The 19,402-nt window shown below is 36.9% G+C and overlaps 1 protein-coding gene across 2 annotated transcripts in view; it reads left to right on the forward strand.

Annotated features, from left to right (window-relative positions):
• Window positions 1-5,827: 5,827 nt before the first annotated feature.
• Window positions 5,828-19,402, forward strand: part of prel (preli-like) — a 68,462-nt gene continuing 54,887 nt past the window's right edge. For both annotated transcript variants that reach the window (XM_089087398.1, XM_089087391.1), the window contains exon 1: window positions 5,828-5,872. The gene's annotated coding sequence lies outside the window, so the exon portion shown is untranslated. The remainder of the gene's footprint in view (window positions 5,873-19,402) is intronic.

The following is a 19,402-nucleotide window of genomic DNA, read 5'->3' on the forward strand; positions in this document are numbered from 1 at the left end:
AAGGTTTTGAGGTGACCGAAATCTAAGAGTGCGTGTAACAGAAAATTGAAAACAATTTGCAAAACATAAAGTTGAGGAAAGTAATCACAGCCTACAGGCTTAGGTGACATTGTTCCTAAGATCATCCACGAAGGGGAAAATCTTATATGTCTGAGAAACCTTCCTGATTACAAATTTGATTGCTGAAAGGAAGTTAGTAGCTGTATGAGAATGCTTGAGCCTCTTGGAATGTGAAACGCGGTGGTGCAAATTCTACCGATTGTTCATCTTCCTGAGGTAGTATGCAGTAATACCTGTAAAGCCAGATTCTTTTATAGACCAGCAGTCAAAAGTTTAGTTAGCCTGAGGGGTAGACCATAAGGCAGTGTTCTGTTTAACTTATTTTTTCCTGGCAGCAACATTTACGTGACGATGTATGGCTCACAGGGATGGTATTTTCGAGCCCCTTGTAGTCTTTTTAAATAGGCTGTTTCATATCTCGCTTATCTTGTCAAATACAGAAAGCGGCGATTTATCCTTAAACGGTGTTATGCAGCAGAACTTCCGCAGAATAACTCATTTTGATCGACTGGAAATAAAGAATGATTTTTTGTCTGCTCTTTTTGTTTCAGATTTCATTAATCCATTCCCATTTGGAGCTTTCTTTAAAGAAGCAGGCTTGCTTGATATATTATTTTGGAGTTGCTTTGTGTTTATTACTTGTCGCCCTCGCACAGCGGTACATACTTTATCTTTATGCATATCAAACATTAACCTTTAGAGATGTTTTGCAGAAGTTGAACCTGATACTTTTTTTTGCTTCCTTTTTCCTATAGGGTACCTAGAGAAATAGCTTCGAAGATTTTCTTAGAACACCCAAGTCGTCATCAGAAGATGGCGTCATGATTTTCTTGAAATGAAAGTTTATTCTAAGATTTTTCACAGAATTAGAACCACCGTCCAGTAGCCTACCACTTTGAAAATTGTACCTCCACCCAAGTATCTGACGTCCTTCACTTCAGTTGTGTAACTAGGGAAATCTGTCGGCAAATAAAAGCAAAATGACAGTTCCCGAATACGATTTCTTAAGAACTTAGACCCTTTATAGCACAATATTATCTTTTATGGGAATCCGCTTGTCTATAATAAGCATTTAACAGACACATACAAGGAATAATATATAATAATAATCATAATATGAAGATGATTGGTTGTATTCCTTCATTTTATGAAGATTGGTATCCTGTGAATGAGAAAAGAGAATCAGTATTTATAGAACTTTTGCCGTGTTTGGCCACTGTTTCAGCTCTAGGATTTTCCCTTAAATGGTTACCATTTATTTTGTTCAGAGATGGTTTTATTAACATGACAAAACGTACTTAGCTATCTTGTAATTTTGATGCAGTAACGAATTGGCAGCAAAAACATACACTTACATATCTCTCTGACGAATGAATTCACAATTAACGAAAAGTATTATCATGTATTGGTTACTATGGTAATCATAGCCAATCACCGTTATTTAGTAACGGATATTCCATAGAAGTAGTTCGATTAAAGTTTTCCCGGTTGAAGGTGCATAATAATTCCCTGTGTCATGTAGGACGCAGGGACTAATGGGTATCTGTCAACTTTGCTGCCCAATTGACTAATTATACAGCAAGAAATAAGTTGTTTTAATGGAACTAATCTCCGCCTTTACTGTTCTCATGTGTACACCCACAACCACTTCCATCTGACTCCTAGGCTCTGATTTTGCCTAGCAGAAAAATCTATCAGCATTATTTGATATGTTAGACACACTGAGGGCTATTACATTAATTACTTTTACTTTATATTGGCATTCCAACCCAAAAGTTTTATAGAGCGTAACCACGTTTCTCTGCCGTTTCAAATTATAAATTAAATTACTATTTGTAAGTTTGAAATTCTCGAATATTTCATTCTCGTATCACTAAAATAAATCAGGAACAGTAGAAAAACAGGTAGAAAAAAAAATAGAAACAAGAGAAAAAAGCTAAAATAAAAACAGAAACAACACAGGTAAATAAAAACAGATCTTCTGTTTCAATTCTGTTTCTGTATCTTTTATGTATGACCAGAACATAAACAGGTATTTCGAAAACCGGACAAAATAGAAAACAGAAACAGTGCCCATGCTTAGCTATGGTGTCAGTTACCATCAGGTGCACAAACATATTGTTTCTCGTAAAAGGAAAACTTCCTTTTATCTTAAATATTCTTTTAAGGTAACTAAAAAAAAACGTGTCAATGCAGCAAATTCTTTTAAAATGAGCCATTAAACAGCTCTCTATGATATTCCAGTGTCCCATTAGCTGCCAAGAAAAAAGGAAAAAAAAATAGTTTCGATGCAGAATATCAAGTTTCCGGTTGATTTCCTTGCTTTCCAAGTGAATAGATTGTCCTCGTTGTTCAAGCCAATGGAATCTAAGTTTCCAGTATGCTATATCAGTGTATACCGTTGCTGAGCTGCAGGGGAAGCATATCCAAAGGCTTTTACTCCTCAAAATATAATCAGTGGATTCAAAGCAAGTGGGGTCTTCCCGTCTACCCCACCTACAGAGATGTCTTCAAGAAATATGAATTCCTCTCTTCATATGTCTCAGACAGAATGCCTACCACATCTAGTGAAGCCTTTACCAAGGATGTTTCTATGCTCAGCGCAAGTTCTGTGTGAAATAAAAAAATCTCTCTTTAACAGAGACTCCAAATCGGACAAAACACAGGTTCTGGATCTAAATCAGAGGCGAAGGTCAGCAGATGATTCGTCATAAGATATCGCCCCTGCAAGCCCCTTTGCAAAAGGCTGAACAAGAAAAATGAACAGTATTTTTTTTTTTAAAAAGTCAGAAGTGCTCACTGCCACCCTTGTGAAAGAACGTTTTACTGCTGGGATAAAATTTGTATCTGTCAATAAATCCCTAGTCCTGGAAAGGAAGAAATTCAGAGAAATGTAAAGGCTAAAAAGCAAAAGACAAGTTTCTCGTAGCAAGAGTTGTAGTTGGAGTGACGATTCTAACGTAGATGAGCCTGTATAGAACAATTCTTCAAACTCCAGTATGGACGTTGAAGACGAGCCCTTGTCATTTACTTCCAATTTGACACTGAGAAAGTCATGGCTGGTAATTATATTCTGGTTTATCTGAAAAGCAAGAAAAGAAGACCTGTTCACAATATTATCATTATCAAAAAAGTAACAACTGAAAAACTTAAGGTCAACTTTTTGAAGAGACTGAAGTAAGACACTTTGTGCCAACTGACGAGACGAATAGTTTCTTAAAGATAAAATTTAAAAGGAAACTGTAACTGCTGACAGTTGGAAAATCAAGATTAGTAGAATAACTTGCTTTTGGTGTTGATCAGTTAATTTATGATTTGAAATTAATGCTCTTTAGTTGTTTTTAAACCTTACTGAAATTAATTTGGTAGGTTTTTATACTGACCATATTCGTTCATAAGTTTATAGCAAAAAACAGTTTTAATGTTTCTCTGTCTACTTTTCTGTGTTCTATTGACAGGGGCCCTGAAGTAAGCCAGAGCCAAATCAATACCGGAGTGACCCAGGTTCGGCACTCTTAATCACTTGGATACAAAAGCATCAAGGTGAAAGAGCGATGGAGCATTTCTAATTGTTTATTTCAAGAATGGTATTGAATGACGTACCTTTGCTTTGGCTTACTCAGCAACTCCTTATCGCTTGAATCAATTCCTTAAGAATTAAAAGAGTCAAAACCTGCCGATTGTGGGCCAGTCTCTTATCTAGCTCATATGTCAGACCAAAAATCAATAGTCACTGTCGAAACATAAATATCGATATCAGAAACAACATTTGGAAATTTATGTTTATTTCTAACTTTTTCAACCATCTACGAGTGAATATCCAACAATAAAATTCCAACATGCGAAAAGTTATTTTTAATATCTAGTGTAAATTTGGAGTTCTAGGGGGGGGCAGCTTCCTCTCCTGTTTTGCGTCTGTGCTGTCCAAGGATCCAAGTACAATTTCATAACCTTATAAATTCGCACGTTTTATTACATTTTCCTAAAAATTACCTTTTCTTTACCAAAAAGAATTATTTTATGTTTTGCACCTGCACATACCAATGAGTATCAAACAGTTCGTGGTAACGAACTGTAAGTAAGGAGTGACCCGGCTCAATGGTAACCGAAACTCTAAAAAACGAAATTTTGACACCAATAGATACATCAAAAGAATCAGATTTCAATGCTGATTTCAAATATATAAGTTTCATCAAGTTTAATCTTACCAATCAAAAGTTACGCGCCTGAGAAAATTTGGCCGATTTTCGAAAAAAGGGGGAAAGACCCCTAAAAGCTATAGAACCATAATGGAAATCACACCATCATATTCAGCGTATCAGAGAACCCTACTGTAGAGGTTTCAAGCACCTATCTACAAAAATGTGGAATTTTGCATTTTTTGCCGGAAGAAAGATCACGGATGCGTGTTTATTTGTTTTTTTGTTTTTTTTTTTGTTTTTTTTTCCCAGGGATGATCGGATCGACCCAGTGGTCCTAGAATATCGTGGGAGGGCTCATTGGAACGGAAATTAAAAGTTCTAGTGCCATTTTTAAGTGTCCAAAAAATTGAGGCAACTAGGCCCCCTCTCACGCTCATTTTTTCCCAAAGTCACCCGATCAAAATTTTGAGATAGCCATTTTGTTCAGCATGGTCGAAAATATGATAACTATGTCTTTTAGAATGACTTAACCCGGTGAAGCCCCCGGGGGAGGGTTGAAAGTTATGAACTTTACCCAATGTTAACATATAGTATTGGTTATTGGGAAGCATATACACAGACGTGTTCAGGAGGGATTTTTTCTGGTAGGTGGTGGGGGTGGGTGGGTCGAGGGTTATATGGGAGGATCTTTCCATGTAGAAAGTTTTCATGGGATAAGGGACATTGCTATGAATGGGGCGCTAGATTTCATATCCCCAATCAAGATAAAGATTAGAAATTAAATTAAAAAAAATTTTTTCAACCGAAATGAAGGAGAGACATCAAAACTTAATACAAACAGAAAATATATTTTATATGATTTGGTTCACCCCCTATTCACAACCTAGCTTTTTAAGACAAATATGTTTTTTAGCACTTTCATAAGAGTTATTTCTTCTAATTAACGGCCTTTGTCCTTAGCTTAAAGAGCAAGGTATTAACTAGGGGGCGAACCCCCTTGTATACGTAATAAAAATCTATGAATATAGAAGTTCGTTACGTAAGTTAATTCGTAAGTTACGCATATCTATTACTACTAAAAACGTTCGTAAATAAATTAAAAAAGTTGCGAGAAAGCCATTTAAGCAAATAAAAGTAGAATTAATATACGAATTTGATTTTAATTATTCATGTACAGTGAGCCAAAATCAAAATCTGCAGTTATTCAAAAACATTCAAAAATTAAAATAAATAAAACAAGTTTTTTTAACTGAAAGTAAGGAACGACGTTAAAACTTAAAACGAACAGAAATTATTCGTATATGAAAGGGTCTGTCCCCTCTTCAACGCCTCGCTCTTTACGCTAAAGTTTGACTTTCTCACAACTCTATTTTTTTAAACAATAAGAAACTTTAGCGTAAAGAGCGAGGCGTTGAGGAGGGGACAGCCCCTTTCATATACGGAATAATTTCTGTTCGTTTTAAGTTTTAACGTCGTTCCTTACTTTCAGTTAAAAAAAATTGTTTTTTTGTTTTTTTTTTAATTGTGACAAGGAACAGAGTGCGGACAGGGTGATATTTGGCTACTGTTGCTGTAGATGGCATAACTATCATAAAGTCCTATTAAGAAAGAAGAGTTCTGAAAATACTGGCAAAGGTGCAAAGGAAAATTTTTAAAGACAGAATGGAATGGTAAATAGGCTTACAACTTAAAGAGATCTACCAAAATTGATTTGATCAGGGATTAACCAGTGTTTATTCTAGGGGTTAGTCAAAACTGTCTTTCATCAATTGATATAGAGTGGTAAAGCTTTGTGATGTTGGAGAGTTATCCTAGGCTACATTTGGGGACAAAATTTTAAATAGGCTAATGGGCATATTCCTGTCTAGGAAACTAGCTGAGGGTAAAGTTCTACGAAATCATATTATTGAGTTAGGAATAAAGTGGGTACACCATTTGATGCCTTTTTTTATGCTGATTACAAATATAATAATCATTTCTATTGGAAATGAATTTCACCCCCCCCCCAGCCTATATATGCCAATTCAGGGTTAGGTTAGGTTAGTTATATATAGGTTAGGTTGGGTTAGGTATATATAGGGGGGGCTGAAATTCATTTCCAATAGAAATGATTATTATATTTGTAATCAGCATAAAAAAAAGGCATTGAATGGTGTATTCACTTTATTCCTAACTCAATAATATGATTTTATAGAACTTTACCTAGCTGAGTTAGGGGAATGAAATGCTAATTTTGACCAAAGACCAGCTAGGTAATGTTTATTTTAACAGACTATTCAGGTAGGCTAGCTAAGAAACAAACTTACCTCTATTGTCAAAGATGCATCCTGAATCATTTAACATTAATTTGCATTGGAATTGAAATTTATCCCCAGTAAGTTTTTTGTATTCATTTTTTTGACTTACAAATAAAGTAATCGTACCACTTGAAGCCTTTTTTATGCTAAATTACTGTAATTATGTAAATTACTTCATCACCTGATGCTTTTTCTTATGCTCTTTCATATTCATTAATTACTTGTGGCAGAAATTCCATTTTGAGCCCTTATTAAGGCCCCAAAAGGTAAAATAGTCCATAGTAACTAATAGTTAAAAACATATTTCGGAAAAAAAAGGCTACTGAAAAAGGAATGTCATTTGTAGCTGATTCAGGAATGATGAGCACTATTTGTCTTACCCTTAATAGTACAATGTGATTTTGAAAACAAATTTATAGGAAGGTTTAAGAAGAGCCTAAAACCCCTTGAAAATGAGCCCCCTCTAAAGTTTGGGCAACCATCCCTTCCATTTGACTTGCTTCTGGAGAAACAATAATAAATAAATAACAATACTTTGAAGCCTTAAGGCTCTTTACTATAGGCAACACTGTAGCATAGCCTCTGATTATTATATATTCTTATTTGAAATGTTAGTGTTTCTCAATTCTGTAATACTAAACACTTGAAAGGTTCTCAAGTCTTTCAAATGCTTTGGCAGGGACATCCACCACATGGCTAATATGGGAGTAAATGTCATTTGTGATGCAAATGGATGTTAAATTTAGATTGAGCATGCAATTCTAGGTTTATATTTGCACATTAGAGGGTTGGGGGTATATATGTCTACTGTGAATATATAGGTTCTAGAAAATCCATGAATTTCTTAGAAAAACTGGAAAAACAAGGAAAGAAGTGAAGATACAGGCCCCCCCTCCCTGCAAAATGTGTCAGCTAGGATTATTCTGTATATCATGGAGTAGGAATTGTTTTCTTAATAGGTTTCCTTATGTCCAGCTTGACTCCTAGGCTTAAAATACTGGTTGGTTGGTTGGCTAATTCAAAGATTTGTATATATATATATATACATATATATATATATATACATATATATATATATATATACATATATATATATATACACTGTCAAATTAGCCATCTGGTGGTATCCCCTTTGGCAATCTGAAAAGAATCAGAAAGATGCAATCACTTCAAGTATAGAAATACACAGTGGGTACTGGACATATTTTATCTGGATACATCTAAAAAAAGTTGAAAAATATGAAATGAAAGGGAATGAACTCTATAAATATAGCAGCTAGTTTAAGAATAAAACTAGAGACTAAAGTTTTAGTAAGACTAAAATAGTCTTATAATTTTTGTCTTGCAATGTAATTTACCCAAATGAGGTCCAAAGAAAGTGTTTTGAGCCTCATAACTTTATTAAATCCTTTTCTTTAGGGTTTAATAAAATTTTGAAGAAATATGTTGTTAGTTAATATTAGAAATGGCTGAGAATTCTACCCAAATCATCAGAATTGTGTTTTCTAAACCCAGAGTCAGTGAAAAGTAGACTCTGACCAAAATAAAAGCTAAAGTTGTTTTTCCAAAGTAAAGACAGATCTTCCATGCAGTTTTTTTTAAACTGCATGGACTTTTAAAACTTAGGCTTAGAAAACTGTGTAGAAGACAGCTTAAGAAATAAATAATTTTCCCTAATTTTGGTATGAATTTACTTGTGTTGGACTCTCCTTCAAAACCTATTCCAAAAGATTTTTGTAGATTTAATACATCTTGCTTTTTATTTGAGGAGAAAATTATTTCAGTAGCCATTAAGTAAGTCAAACATTCAAAAATCAAATTGTTAGGCATGGACAAGCTAAAGCCTCTCTACCAATTCAACTTTTGCACATACCATGTAATCTACTAGCCCCCCCCCCTTGCTATTGTTTCCAAGTAGGCTACTATATGGCTTTGGTATCTAAGATATATTTTGTCAAGTGGTCCATCCCCTTTACCTTTTTTCAGGTAAAATGTCTGTATGAACCTATTGGTTTAAATTCAATTAAGGCTGACCTCTTAGCCCATTGTAGTTAAATACAATGTAGGAGCCTTAGCCAATTATCTTTGCTTACTATTATTGCAAGACAATTGTTTAATTTGCAAATTTATAGCAATTACTGTTTCTTTCAATTAGAATTTGATTCTGCAATATCAATGATCTTGATATTTAATCTTCAGTCTATAATAAATTATAATAAATTGATACATAAGAATATTAAATATAATAAATTATATTTATATATACATTATATATAATAAATTATATACAATACATATATACATTATATATAATGTATATATAATAAATTGATACATCTATAGGCAAGCACGCCTAAAAGATGATGCACCATCCAATAGCTCCTGAAAGCATATTTTAGCTTTGATTAAAGATAGTTTGATAGGTTTACTGCTAAAATTGATGGTGTAGTGTTAAGGGCCCACACTTAAGATGTTGACAATTTTTAACTTCTATATAAACTGTATTCTGTCTATTTTTCAAATCCCCAAAGTAGCTGTTATCAGTGAACTACCTGTCAGTGCTCCAAAAATCTAACTTAGCATCTTGGTGTGAAAACTTTATTCTTGGGATACAAGGTTTGGGAGGCCAACACAGTAGCATTTGTTAAAAGCTTGTGTGCATGTAACAAATACTTGGCCTTGAATATGTTTTTCTTAAACTAGTAAGAACTGAATATGTAGAAATTGAGATAATTTGAGGGTAGGCTATTATTCTGTAGAAACTACATTAAAGTACCTATTAATGGCATTCTCCCTTTTCTCTGGCATTGTCTTATTAGCATACTACCAGAAGGTTTTTTTTAATTCTAATTGGAATTTAAATTGTCATTTTTACTTTTTCTGCCTAGGAATGTTTCCATTGATTTGTGTTTTTGTAGCCTTTCTCTAAAGTGTTGTTGGGTTCTCCCTATATACAATACAAACATAGGACCCAATCATCCAGATTGCAATTCCTTAATATTTTTCAAAGTTTATTGTGAAGTATTGGAGCTTATGTGAGTGTAAATCTTCTGTTCTGTCTCATTATTCATTGGGACAAGCCTGATTTTTACTCTTTTTGCTTTTTTAGTCACTTTAATCTTGCTTTATTTTGAAAATGCATAACAACGCCCTATAAAAGGGAGTTGATGTTGATAAAAAGTCATGCAATCAGGTTCAGCATATCAGAGAACTCTGTTTTCGGTGTTTGAGTCTCTAGGGAAAGAAATGTGAATTTTTGGGCTTTTCCAAGAAGGGTGATTATGGATGAACTTTTGTTTATAATTTTTTTTTTAAATGGGGGATAGTATTGAATCAGTAGTCCTAGAGTATCAGGATTGTGCTCCAGCAAAGTGGCTTTTTCTGCCATTTTATGGAACACACCAACAGTTTTTGCCAAAAGGGGGCTTAAAAGGTTTTTAGTGAAAATTTCAAGATAGCCAATCATTTTCAAATTATTGAAAAACTCTACATTGAATCTCCCTGCTCATTTGTAGTCTATTTGTCCCTAAAGATGTAGGTAGTCCATACAAAATAGGCTAATCAGTTAAATTTTGAAATTTTTTCACCTTCATTTGTTTTTGTTGATTTATTTGAGGTTTGATTGAACTGTGCACTGTGCTGTACTATTGCAAATGAGCTATAATGAAAGGCTGGTTGATCTTTGATTATTTGAGGAGGGAGGAGGAGAGCCAGGTGCAAATCTCCAGCATTTTTAGTGGGGGGGGGGGCAAGAGGGGTCCATGTCCAGATAGTCAAGGGGCATGGGATATATAATAATTTTTTCTCTATATTATTTGGGGGGGGGCAGCCTCCCTCCCAAACAACACCCCTGGGGATAGCATGGCTGAACCCTCAAAAAGTGTGTTTTATACCCATTTTTCTAATCTCTGCAAGTCTTCAGATAAATTTAGAGGGAGGTTTGGGTGGTGTAATGTTCTCTCCTTTGTTTCTTTATTTTATGCATTTAATGACTCAAGTACCTGCAAAAATAAAATAAAACACAAGAATTTAGAATATTAGAATATCTGCATCTTCTCTCTTCCAAAACCAGATAGTGTTATATCTTCATATTGCCAACATAACTTTCCCAATTGAGGCTGAGGTTCATACATATCACAGGCTACGCTGTCCTTCTGGAACAGGTAGTTGTACATCATCCAGTATTTGATGTAACTGGGTTGGTCTGGTTGTTGGGGTTAAAGTCTCTGCAGTTGTTATCAGGTAAGGAACTGGTTGGTTCAGTGTCACTGATGTTGTCACCAGGTAAGTTTGGGCAAGAGAAAGCTCCAAATGGATATTTGTAGGTTGTTTCTTTATGGGTTTCATTGGCCTATATGTTTTTCTCAAGCAGATAAATTGGCAATTGCACCTAATCTTACCACCACTATCTTGAAGTACAGTATAAAATCTAGGAGGGTATAGGAGCTGTTCAGTTTCTTGCAGTTTCATCCAGACCTTTTCTCCTGCTCTAATAAGACTGAGATCTCTGGCTGATCGGTCGTAATACATTTACTGGATTTTCTGGGCATTTCTCCTTTTTTGGTCTATCTCTACCAGATTTGTGTATTTTGGCATTAACACTTGTGGTACAACTGGCAATATGGACTGAAGTTGTCGATTCATGCTCAACTGCACTGAAGACTGGAATCCATCAATGGGTGTGTTCCTATACTCCAATAATGCAAGAAATGGATTGCTTCTGCTGTCCAAAGCATTAGCCATAAGTCGCTTTACTGTTTGTACTGCTTTTTCACTTATTCCATTTGCTTGTAGATATTGTGGACTTGAGGTTATATGTTCAATGTCCAAGGTTTCAGTGAATTTCTAGAACTCTTCCAAGGAAAACCAGGGGCCATTGTCAGAAGCTGGTATAACTTGATGTGGGCTGGTATAACTCAACTTATCCACTTCAAACATATGGCTGTAGTAGTCAACAGTGATGAGATATTCCTACCTTGAAAAGTGAATAAATCAGCACTGACATGCTGGAATGGGTATTTGTGTAGTTATCATTGTTCCTTTTAGTTGTCCTGGTACATATTTATCACAGACTTCGCACCTGGTGACCATTTCTTCTATATCTCTTTTGATATTTGGCCAGAAAACTGTTATTCTTGCCCTTTCCTTTGTTTTGGCTGTTCTTAGATGTGAGGTATGTAGTTGCTCCAAAGTACGTTTTCTCAGCAAGCTTGGAATGATGATCCTTTCTCCTTTCAAAATTATGTCTTCATTGACAGTCAGTTGGTCATGTTAATTCCAAAATGGCATAGCAGCTGAAGGTGTCATCTTTTGGTGGTTGGGCCATCCCTTTTTTATAAAAAGTTTCAAAACTTTCAGTATGGAGGAGTTGTTTTGAGCCTCTATTCCGATTTGATTCATTATTTTACTCAATATTGGTAGATCTCTAAAGAATGTGTGTAGAGCATATCTATTTTATGATTCTGAGTCAGTATCTACATTGGGTAGATGCATTCTAGACAGGGTGTCAGCAAATGTAATCTCTTTTCCAGACCAGTAGTGAAATGTCAAGTTGTATGGCTGTATACTCAAAACTGTTCTTTGTAGTCATGGTGGCGCTCTGTTGATTGGTTTGCTCAGTATTAACTCCAACGGTTTGTGTTCAGTAGTCACACATGCTTTCCAGCCATACAAGTAATGATGAAAATGCTTACACACAAATGCTATTCCCAGCATTTCTTTTTCTATTTGTGAATAACGTTTCTTTGTCTCTGATAAGGAGTGTGAAGCAAATGCTACTGTGCCTCTATCTGCTATCAACTGTGATCCAAGGCCATGCTGTGATGCATCTGTAATAACCTATACGTTGGTAGCACTTTGATCAAAGCATGAGAGGCTGTTACTAATTGCTTTGTGGGTGACTTTCCTAGCAGGATGGTGTTCTTTTTTCCACTAGAACTCCTTGGCCTTGGCTAGTTCTCTCAGTGGCTGATTCAGAGTTGACAAATTCGGAATGTATCTAGATAGCTGTACATACCCATCAGTGGTTGGAGCTCTTCTTTGTTTGATTATAATGACATTTCAGTGATAGCATGTGTTTTGTCTGGATTGGGTTTGACTCCCATGGTTGTCAACAGGTGCCCAAAATAAGGTACACTTTCTTGATCAAAAGTACATTTGTCCTTATTAAATCTCACTGCTTGTTCTCTTGCTCTCTGTAGCACTGACCATAATACCCGATCATGCTTGATGTAATTTTTTGCAACTCCAGCAATATTGTCAACTATCAGTCCTATCGCTAAGCCTTCGAATGCTGAATCCATGCGTTTTTGCTATTTGTCTTGTGTGGATATGAGTCCAAACGGGTATCTTTTAAATCTATACCTTGCAAATGTGCTGTTAAAAGTGGTGAGATTTGCTGATTCTTCATCTAATATCATTGACCAATATCCACTCCTATTATCCAGCTTGAAAATTTTTTTTAGCTCCATGACACTTGGCAGCCACGTCTTCAAAGCAAGGTATTGGGTGATAAGGTCTTTTTATCCACTTGTTTAAATCAACAGGATCTAAACATATTCTCAAATCTCCCTTTGGTTGTGAACCAAGACAATGGAGTTAACCCATTCTGTGGGTTTTTCCATTTTTTCTATCACGCCAAGCAACTCTAATCTGTCTAGCTCTGCTTTCAGTTTTGGCTGGATAGCAAATGGTACGCGTTTAGGCGGCTGTACTGTTGGAATTATTCCATCTTTTAGATGTATGTGGCAGGTCCCTGGGAGCATGCCAATGCCTTCAAAGACGTCTTTGTATTCTGATAAGGTTTGTTGCACCTCTTTCCACATCTTAGTTGATGAAATTTGTGTATTCCTAATGCCAACATTTAGTATGAACTGGATCAAGTTCATCTTTTCACTGGTTTGTTGACTCAGATTTGGTCCCTTGTCTGTATCATTGGCAGCGCAATCGCGCTGCCTAGCGCAATTATGCTGCCTAAGTAAAGGACAATGCTGGCATAACGTATTATTTATTATTATTTTTCCTTTAGACCAGGGCACTTCCTGTCAGAGGAGTTATCGTAGAAACTTCGAAAAGGGCTCATTCAATTGGAAATGGGAGTGGCTAGTGCCCTTTTCAATTGTCAAAAGTGATTGAAAGGCAAATAAAACCCCTTCCACGCCCACCATTTCCCCAAACACATCCAATCAAAATTTTGAGATAGCCATTTTGTTCAGCGTAGTTGATTTCCAGATAGAAATTATGTTTTTGAGGAGGAACCACTCCCCCATAGACCTCAGGGCAAGGGTTGTAAGTTATGCCCGGGGGCCATATAAGATTTTTATAGAAAGTGTTGTTGTAGAAAAAAGGCTCATTTGATTGGAAATTCAAAGAGCTAGTGCCCTTTTTAATAGTCAAAAGTGATTGAAGGGCAACTAACACCCCTCTCACGCCCACCTTTTCCATAAACACATCCAATCAAAATTTTGAGATAGCCATTTTGTTTCACGTAGTTAAAAGTTCTGGAAATTCGGTCTTGGTGGATGATAACCCCCTCAGAGTCCTAAGGGCAAGGGTTATAAGTTATACCCTGGGCGCATAAAAGGTTTTTATTGAAAGCTTTGTAGTAGAAACTAACTTAAAAAGGGCGCATTCGATTGGAAAATCAAAGGGCTAGTGCCCTCTTTAATAGTCGAAAGTGATTGGAGGGAAACTAACCCCCCTCTCACGCCCACCTTTTTCCCAAACACATACAATCAAAATTTTTAGATAGCCGTTTTCTTCAACGTAGTTGAAAGTTCTGGAAATTATGTCTTTGAGGATGACAACCCCCACCGCCCTAAGGGCAAAGGTTTTAAGTTATGCCCTTGGGGCATATGGAGTTTTTATAGAAAACGTTGTCGTAGAACTTCAAACAGGGCTCATTCGATTGAAAATTCAAAGGGCTAGTGCCGTTTTTAATAGTTGAAAGTAATTTGAGAGCAACTAACCCCCCTCACACGCCCACCATTTCCCAAAACACATTCAATCAAAATTTTGAGATATTCATTTTGCTGAATGTAGTTAAAAGTTCTGGAAATTAGATCTTTCAGGATGACAATTCCCTCAGAGCCCTCAGGGCAAGGGTTGTAAGTTATACCCTGAGGGAATGTAAAGTTTTTTATAGAAAGTATTGTCGTAGAAACTTCAAAAAGGGCTCATTTGATTGGAAATTGAAAGGGCTAGTGCCCTTTTTAATAGTTGAAAGTGAATAGAGAGCAGCTAACCCCCCTCTCACGCCCACCATTTCCCCAAACACATACAATTAAAAATTTGAGATAGCCATTTTATTCAACGTAGTTGAAAGTTCTTGAAATAGTGATTTTGAGTATGACAAACCCCCCAGGGCAAGGGTTGTAATTTATGCCCTGGGGGCATATAAGGTTTTTATAGAAAGTGTTTTTGTAGAGACTTCAAAAAGGGATTATTCGGTTGGAAATTGAAAGGGCTTGTGCCCTTTTTAATAGTCGAAAGTAATTGGAGGGCAACTAGCCCCCCTCTCAAGCTCACCATTTCCCCAAACACATCCAATAAATTTTTTTAGATAGCCATTTGTTCAACGTAGATGAAGGTTTTGGAAATTAGGCCTTTGAGGATGACACTCCCCCCAAAGCCCTCGGGGCTAATGTTGTAAGTTATGCCCTGGGGTCATGTAAGGTTTTTTTTTTATAGAAAATGTTGTTGTAGAATTTTCAAAAAAGCCTCATTCGTTTGGAAATCGAAAGGGCTAGTGCCCTTTTTAATAGGCTAGTCGAAACTGATTGGAGGGCAACTAACCTCCCTCTCATGCCCACCATTTCCCCAAACACATCCACTCAAAGTTTTGAGATAGCCATTTTTTTCAGTGTAGTTGAAAGTTCTGGATATTATGTCTTTGAGGATGATCAATCCCACACCCCTCAGGGCAAGGGTTGTAAGTTATGCCCTGGGGGCATATAAGATTTTTATAGAAAGTGTTGTTGTAGAAATTTCAAAAAAGGCTCATTAGATTGGAAATTCAAACAGCTAGTGCCCGTATTATTAGTCAAAAGTGATTGAAGGGCAACTAACACCCCTCTCACGCCCACCTTTTCCACAAACACATCCAATCAAAATTTTGCGATAACCATTTTGCTTAACGTAGTTAAAAGTTCTGGAAATTAGGTCTTTGTGGATGATAACCCCCTCAGTGTCCTCAGGGCAAGGGTTATAAGTTATACCCTGGGCGCATAAAAGGGTTTTATTGAAAGCTTTGTAGTAGAAACTAACTTGAAAAAGGGCGCATTCGATTGGAAATTCAAAGGGCTAGTGCCCTCTTTAATAGTCGAAAGTGATCGGAGGGAAAATAACCCCTCTCTCACGCCCACCATTTACCCAAACACATACAATCAAAATTTTTAGATAGCCGTTTTCTTCAACGTTTTTGAAAGTTCTGGAAATTATGTCTTTGAGGATGATAACCCCCTCAGAGCCCTAAGGGCAAGGGCTGTAAGTTATGCCCTTAGGGCATTTGGAGTTTTTATAGAAAACATTCTCGTAAAACTTAAAAAATGGCTCATTTGATTGAAAATTGACAGAGCCAGCATCCTTCGGTACTTTTGAAAGTACCGGGTGGTCGACTAACCCCCCTCTCGCTCTATCCATTTCCCCATACACTCTCAAATAAAATTCTGACAAAGACATATTACTCAACTTATTTAAAAGCTCTGGAAATTAGATCTTTTAGGATGACAATTCCCTTAGAGCCCTCAGGGCAAGGGTTGTAAGTTATACCCTGGGGGAATGTAAAGTTTTTTATAGAGAGTATTGTTGTAGAAACTTCAAAAGGGACTCATTTAATTGGAAATTGAAAGGGCTAGTGCCCTTTTTAATAGTCGAAAGTGGATAGAGAGCAAATAACCCCCCTCTCACACCCACCCTTTCCCCACACACATCCAATTAAAATTTTGAGAAAGACATTTTTTTCAACGTAGTTGAATGTTCTTGAAATTATGATTTTGAGGATGACAAACCCCTCAGGGCAAGGGTTGTAAGTTATGCCCTGGGGGCATATAAGGTTTTTATAGAAAGCGTTTTTGTAGAGACTTTAAAAAGGGATCATTCGGTTGGAAATTGAAAGGGCTTGTGCCCTTTTTAATAGTCGAAAGTAATTGGAGGGCAACTAGCCCCCCTCTCAAGCTCACCATTTCCCCAAACACATCCAATCAATTTTTTTAGATAGCCATTTGTTCAACGTAGATGAAAGTTTTAGACATTAGGTGTTTGAGGATGACACTCCCCCCAAAGCCCTCGGGGCTAATGTTGTAAGTTATGCCCTGGGGGCATATAAGGTTTTTTTTTTATAGAAAATATTGTTGTATAAACTTAAATAAGGGCTCTTTAGATTGTAAATCAAAAGGGCTAGTATACTTTTTAATTGGCTAGTAGAAACTGATTGGAGGGCAACTAACCTCCCTTTCAAGCCCACCATTTCCCCCCACACATCCCATCCAAATTTTGAGATAGCCATTTTTTCAGTGTAGTTGAAAGTTCTGGATATTATGTCTTTGAGGATGATCAATCCCACACCCCTCAGGGTCAAGGTTGTTAGTTATGTCGTGGGGACATATAAGGTTTTTAGAGAAAGTGTTGTCATAAAAATTTCAAAAAAGGCTCATTCGATTAGAAACTGAAAGGGCTATTGCCCTTTTTGATAGTCGAAAGTTATCGGTGGGCAACTAAACCCCCTCTCACGCCCACCTTTTCCCCAAACACATCCAATCAAAATTTTGCGATAACCATTTTGCTTAACGTAGTTAAAAGTTCTGGAAATTAGGTCTTTGTGGATGATAACCCCCTCAGTGTCCTCAGGGCAAGGGTTATAAGTTATACCCTGGGGGCATAAAAGGGTTTTATTGAAAGCTTTGTAGTAGAAACTAACTTGAAAAAGGGCGCATTCGATTGGAAATTCAAAGGGCTAGTGCCCTCTTTAATAGTCGAAAGTGATCGGAGGGAAAATAACCCCTCTCTCACGCCCACCTTTTCCCCAACCACATACAATCAAAATTTTGAGATTGCTATTCTTTCAACCTATTTGAAAGTTCTGGAAATTATGTCTTTGAGGATGACAACCCCCTCAGGGCCCTAAGGGCAAGGGTTATAAGTTATGCCCTGGGGGCACATGTAGTTTTTATAGAAAGCGTTGTCGTAAAACTTCAAAAAGGGCTCATTCGATTGAAAATTGAAATGGCTAGTGCCGGTTTTAATAGTTGAAAGTGATTTGAGGGCAACTAACCCCCGTCTCACGCCCACCATTTCCCCAAACACATCCAATCAAAATTTTTAGATATTCATTTTGCTGAATGTAGTTAAAAGTTCTGGAAATTAGGTGTTTCAGGATGACAATTCCCTCAGAGCCCTCAGGGCAAGGGTTGTAAGTTATACCCTGGGGGAATGTAAAGTTTTTTATAGAGAGTATTGTTGTAGAAACTTCAAAAGGGACTCATTTAATTGGAAATTGAAAGGGCTAGTTCTCTTTTTAATAGTTGAAAGTGAATGGAGAACAATTAACCCCCCTCTCACGCCCGCCATTTCCCCAAATACATTTAATTAAAGTTTTGATATAACCATTTTGTTCAACGTAGTTGAAAGTTCTGGAATTTATGATATTGAGGATGACACACCCCTCAGGGCAAGGGTTGTAAGTTATGCCCTGGAGGCATATAAGGTTTTTAGAAAGCGTTTTTGTAGAGACTTTAAAAAGGGATCATTCGGTTGGAAATTGAAAGGGCTTGTGCCCTTTTTAATAGTCGAAAGTAATTGGAGGGCAACTAGCCCCCCTCTCAAGCTCACCATTTCCCCAAACACATCCAATCAATTTTTTTAGATAGCCATTTGTTCAACGTAGATGAAGGTTTTGGAAATTAGGTTTTTGAGGATGACACTCCCCCCAAAGCCCTCGGGGCTAATGTTGTAAGTTATGCCCTGGGGGCATATAAGGTTTTTTTTTTATAGAAAATATTTTTGTAGAAATTTCAAAAAAGTCGCAGTCGTTTGGAAATCGAAAGGGCTAGTGCCCTTTTTAATAGGCTAGTCGACACTGATTGGAGGGCAACTAACCTCCCTATAATGCCCACCATTTCCCCAAACCCATCCAATCAAAATTTTGAGATATCCATTTTTTCAATGTAGTTGACAGGTCTGGATATTATGAATTTGTGGCTGATAAATCCCTCCTATACCCCTCATGGCAAGGATTGTAAGTTGTGCCCTGGGGGCATATAAGATTTTTATAGAGCGTTGTAATAGAGCGAGAAAACTACCCTTCTCACACCCACCATTTCCCCAAAAACATCCAATAAAAATTTTTAGCTAGCCATTTTGTTCAACTTAGTTGAAAAGTCCGGAAATTATGTCTTTGAGGATGACATTCCCCCACAGCTGTCAGCGCAACTGTTGGAAGTTATGCCCTGGGGGCATAGCCTATAAGGTTTTATAGAAAGTGGTGTCGTAGAAACTTCAAAAAGGGCTCATTCGATTGGAAATTGAAAGTGCTAGTGCCCTATTTAATAGTCGAAAGATGATTGGAGGGGAACTAACGCTCCTCTCAAGCCTACCATTTCCCCAAACACATCGAATCAAAATTTTTAGATAGACATTTTGTTCAACATATTTGAAAGTTCATGAAAAAAGCCTGACTAAAAAGCTCATGTGAACTAGGTTGGCTTTAAAAAGTCTGGATGGTCCTGATGGTTCGGGAGGTGTGCCCCCCCCCCACCAGGTTAGTCTAGTCTTCCGTCCCTTGTAAAATATAGGAGAAATCCTACTGCGGTTTCCTCATCGTGGTAGTTAGGTGGAAACGGCCGGAATTGCCTATCCCAATTCTTGCTAGGCCAATTCTTGCTGGGCCAAACCGCAGAGGGTGCCATC

Source organism: Artemia sp. Qi Xiang Cuo, chromosome 1, assembly GCF_049724085.1.
Source record: "Artemia sp. Qi Xiang Cuo chromosome 1, ASM4972408v1, whole genome shotgun sequence".
Classification (NCBI taxonomy): domain Eukaryota; kingdom Metazoa; phylum Arthropoda; class Branchiopoda; order Anostraca; family Artemiidae; genus Artemia; species Artemia sp. Qi Xiang Cuo.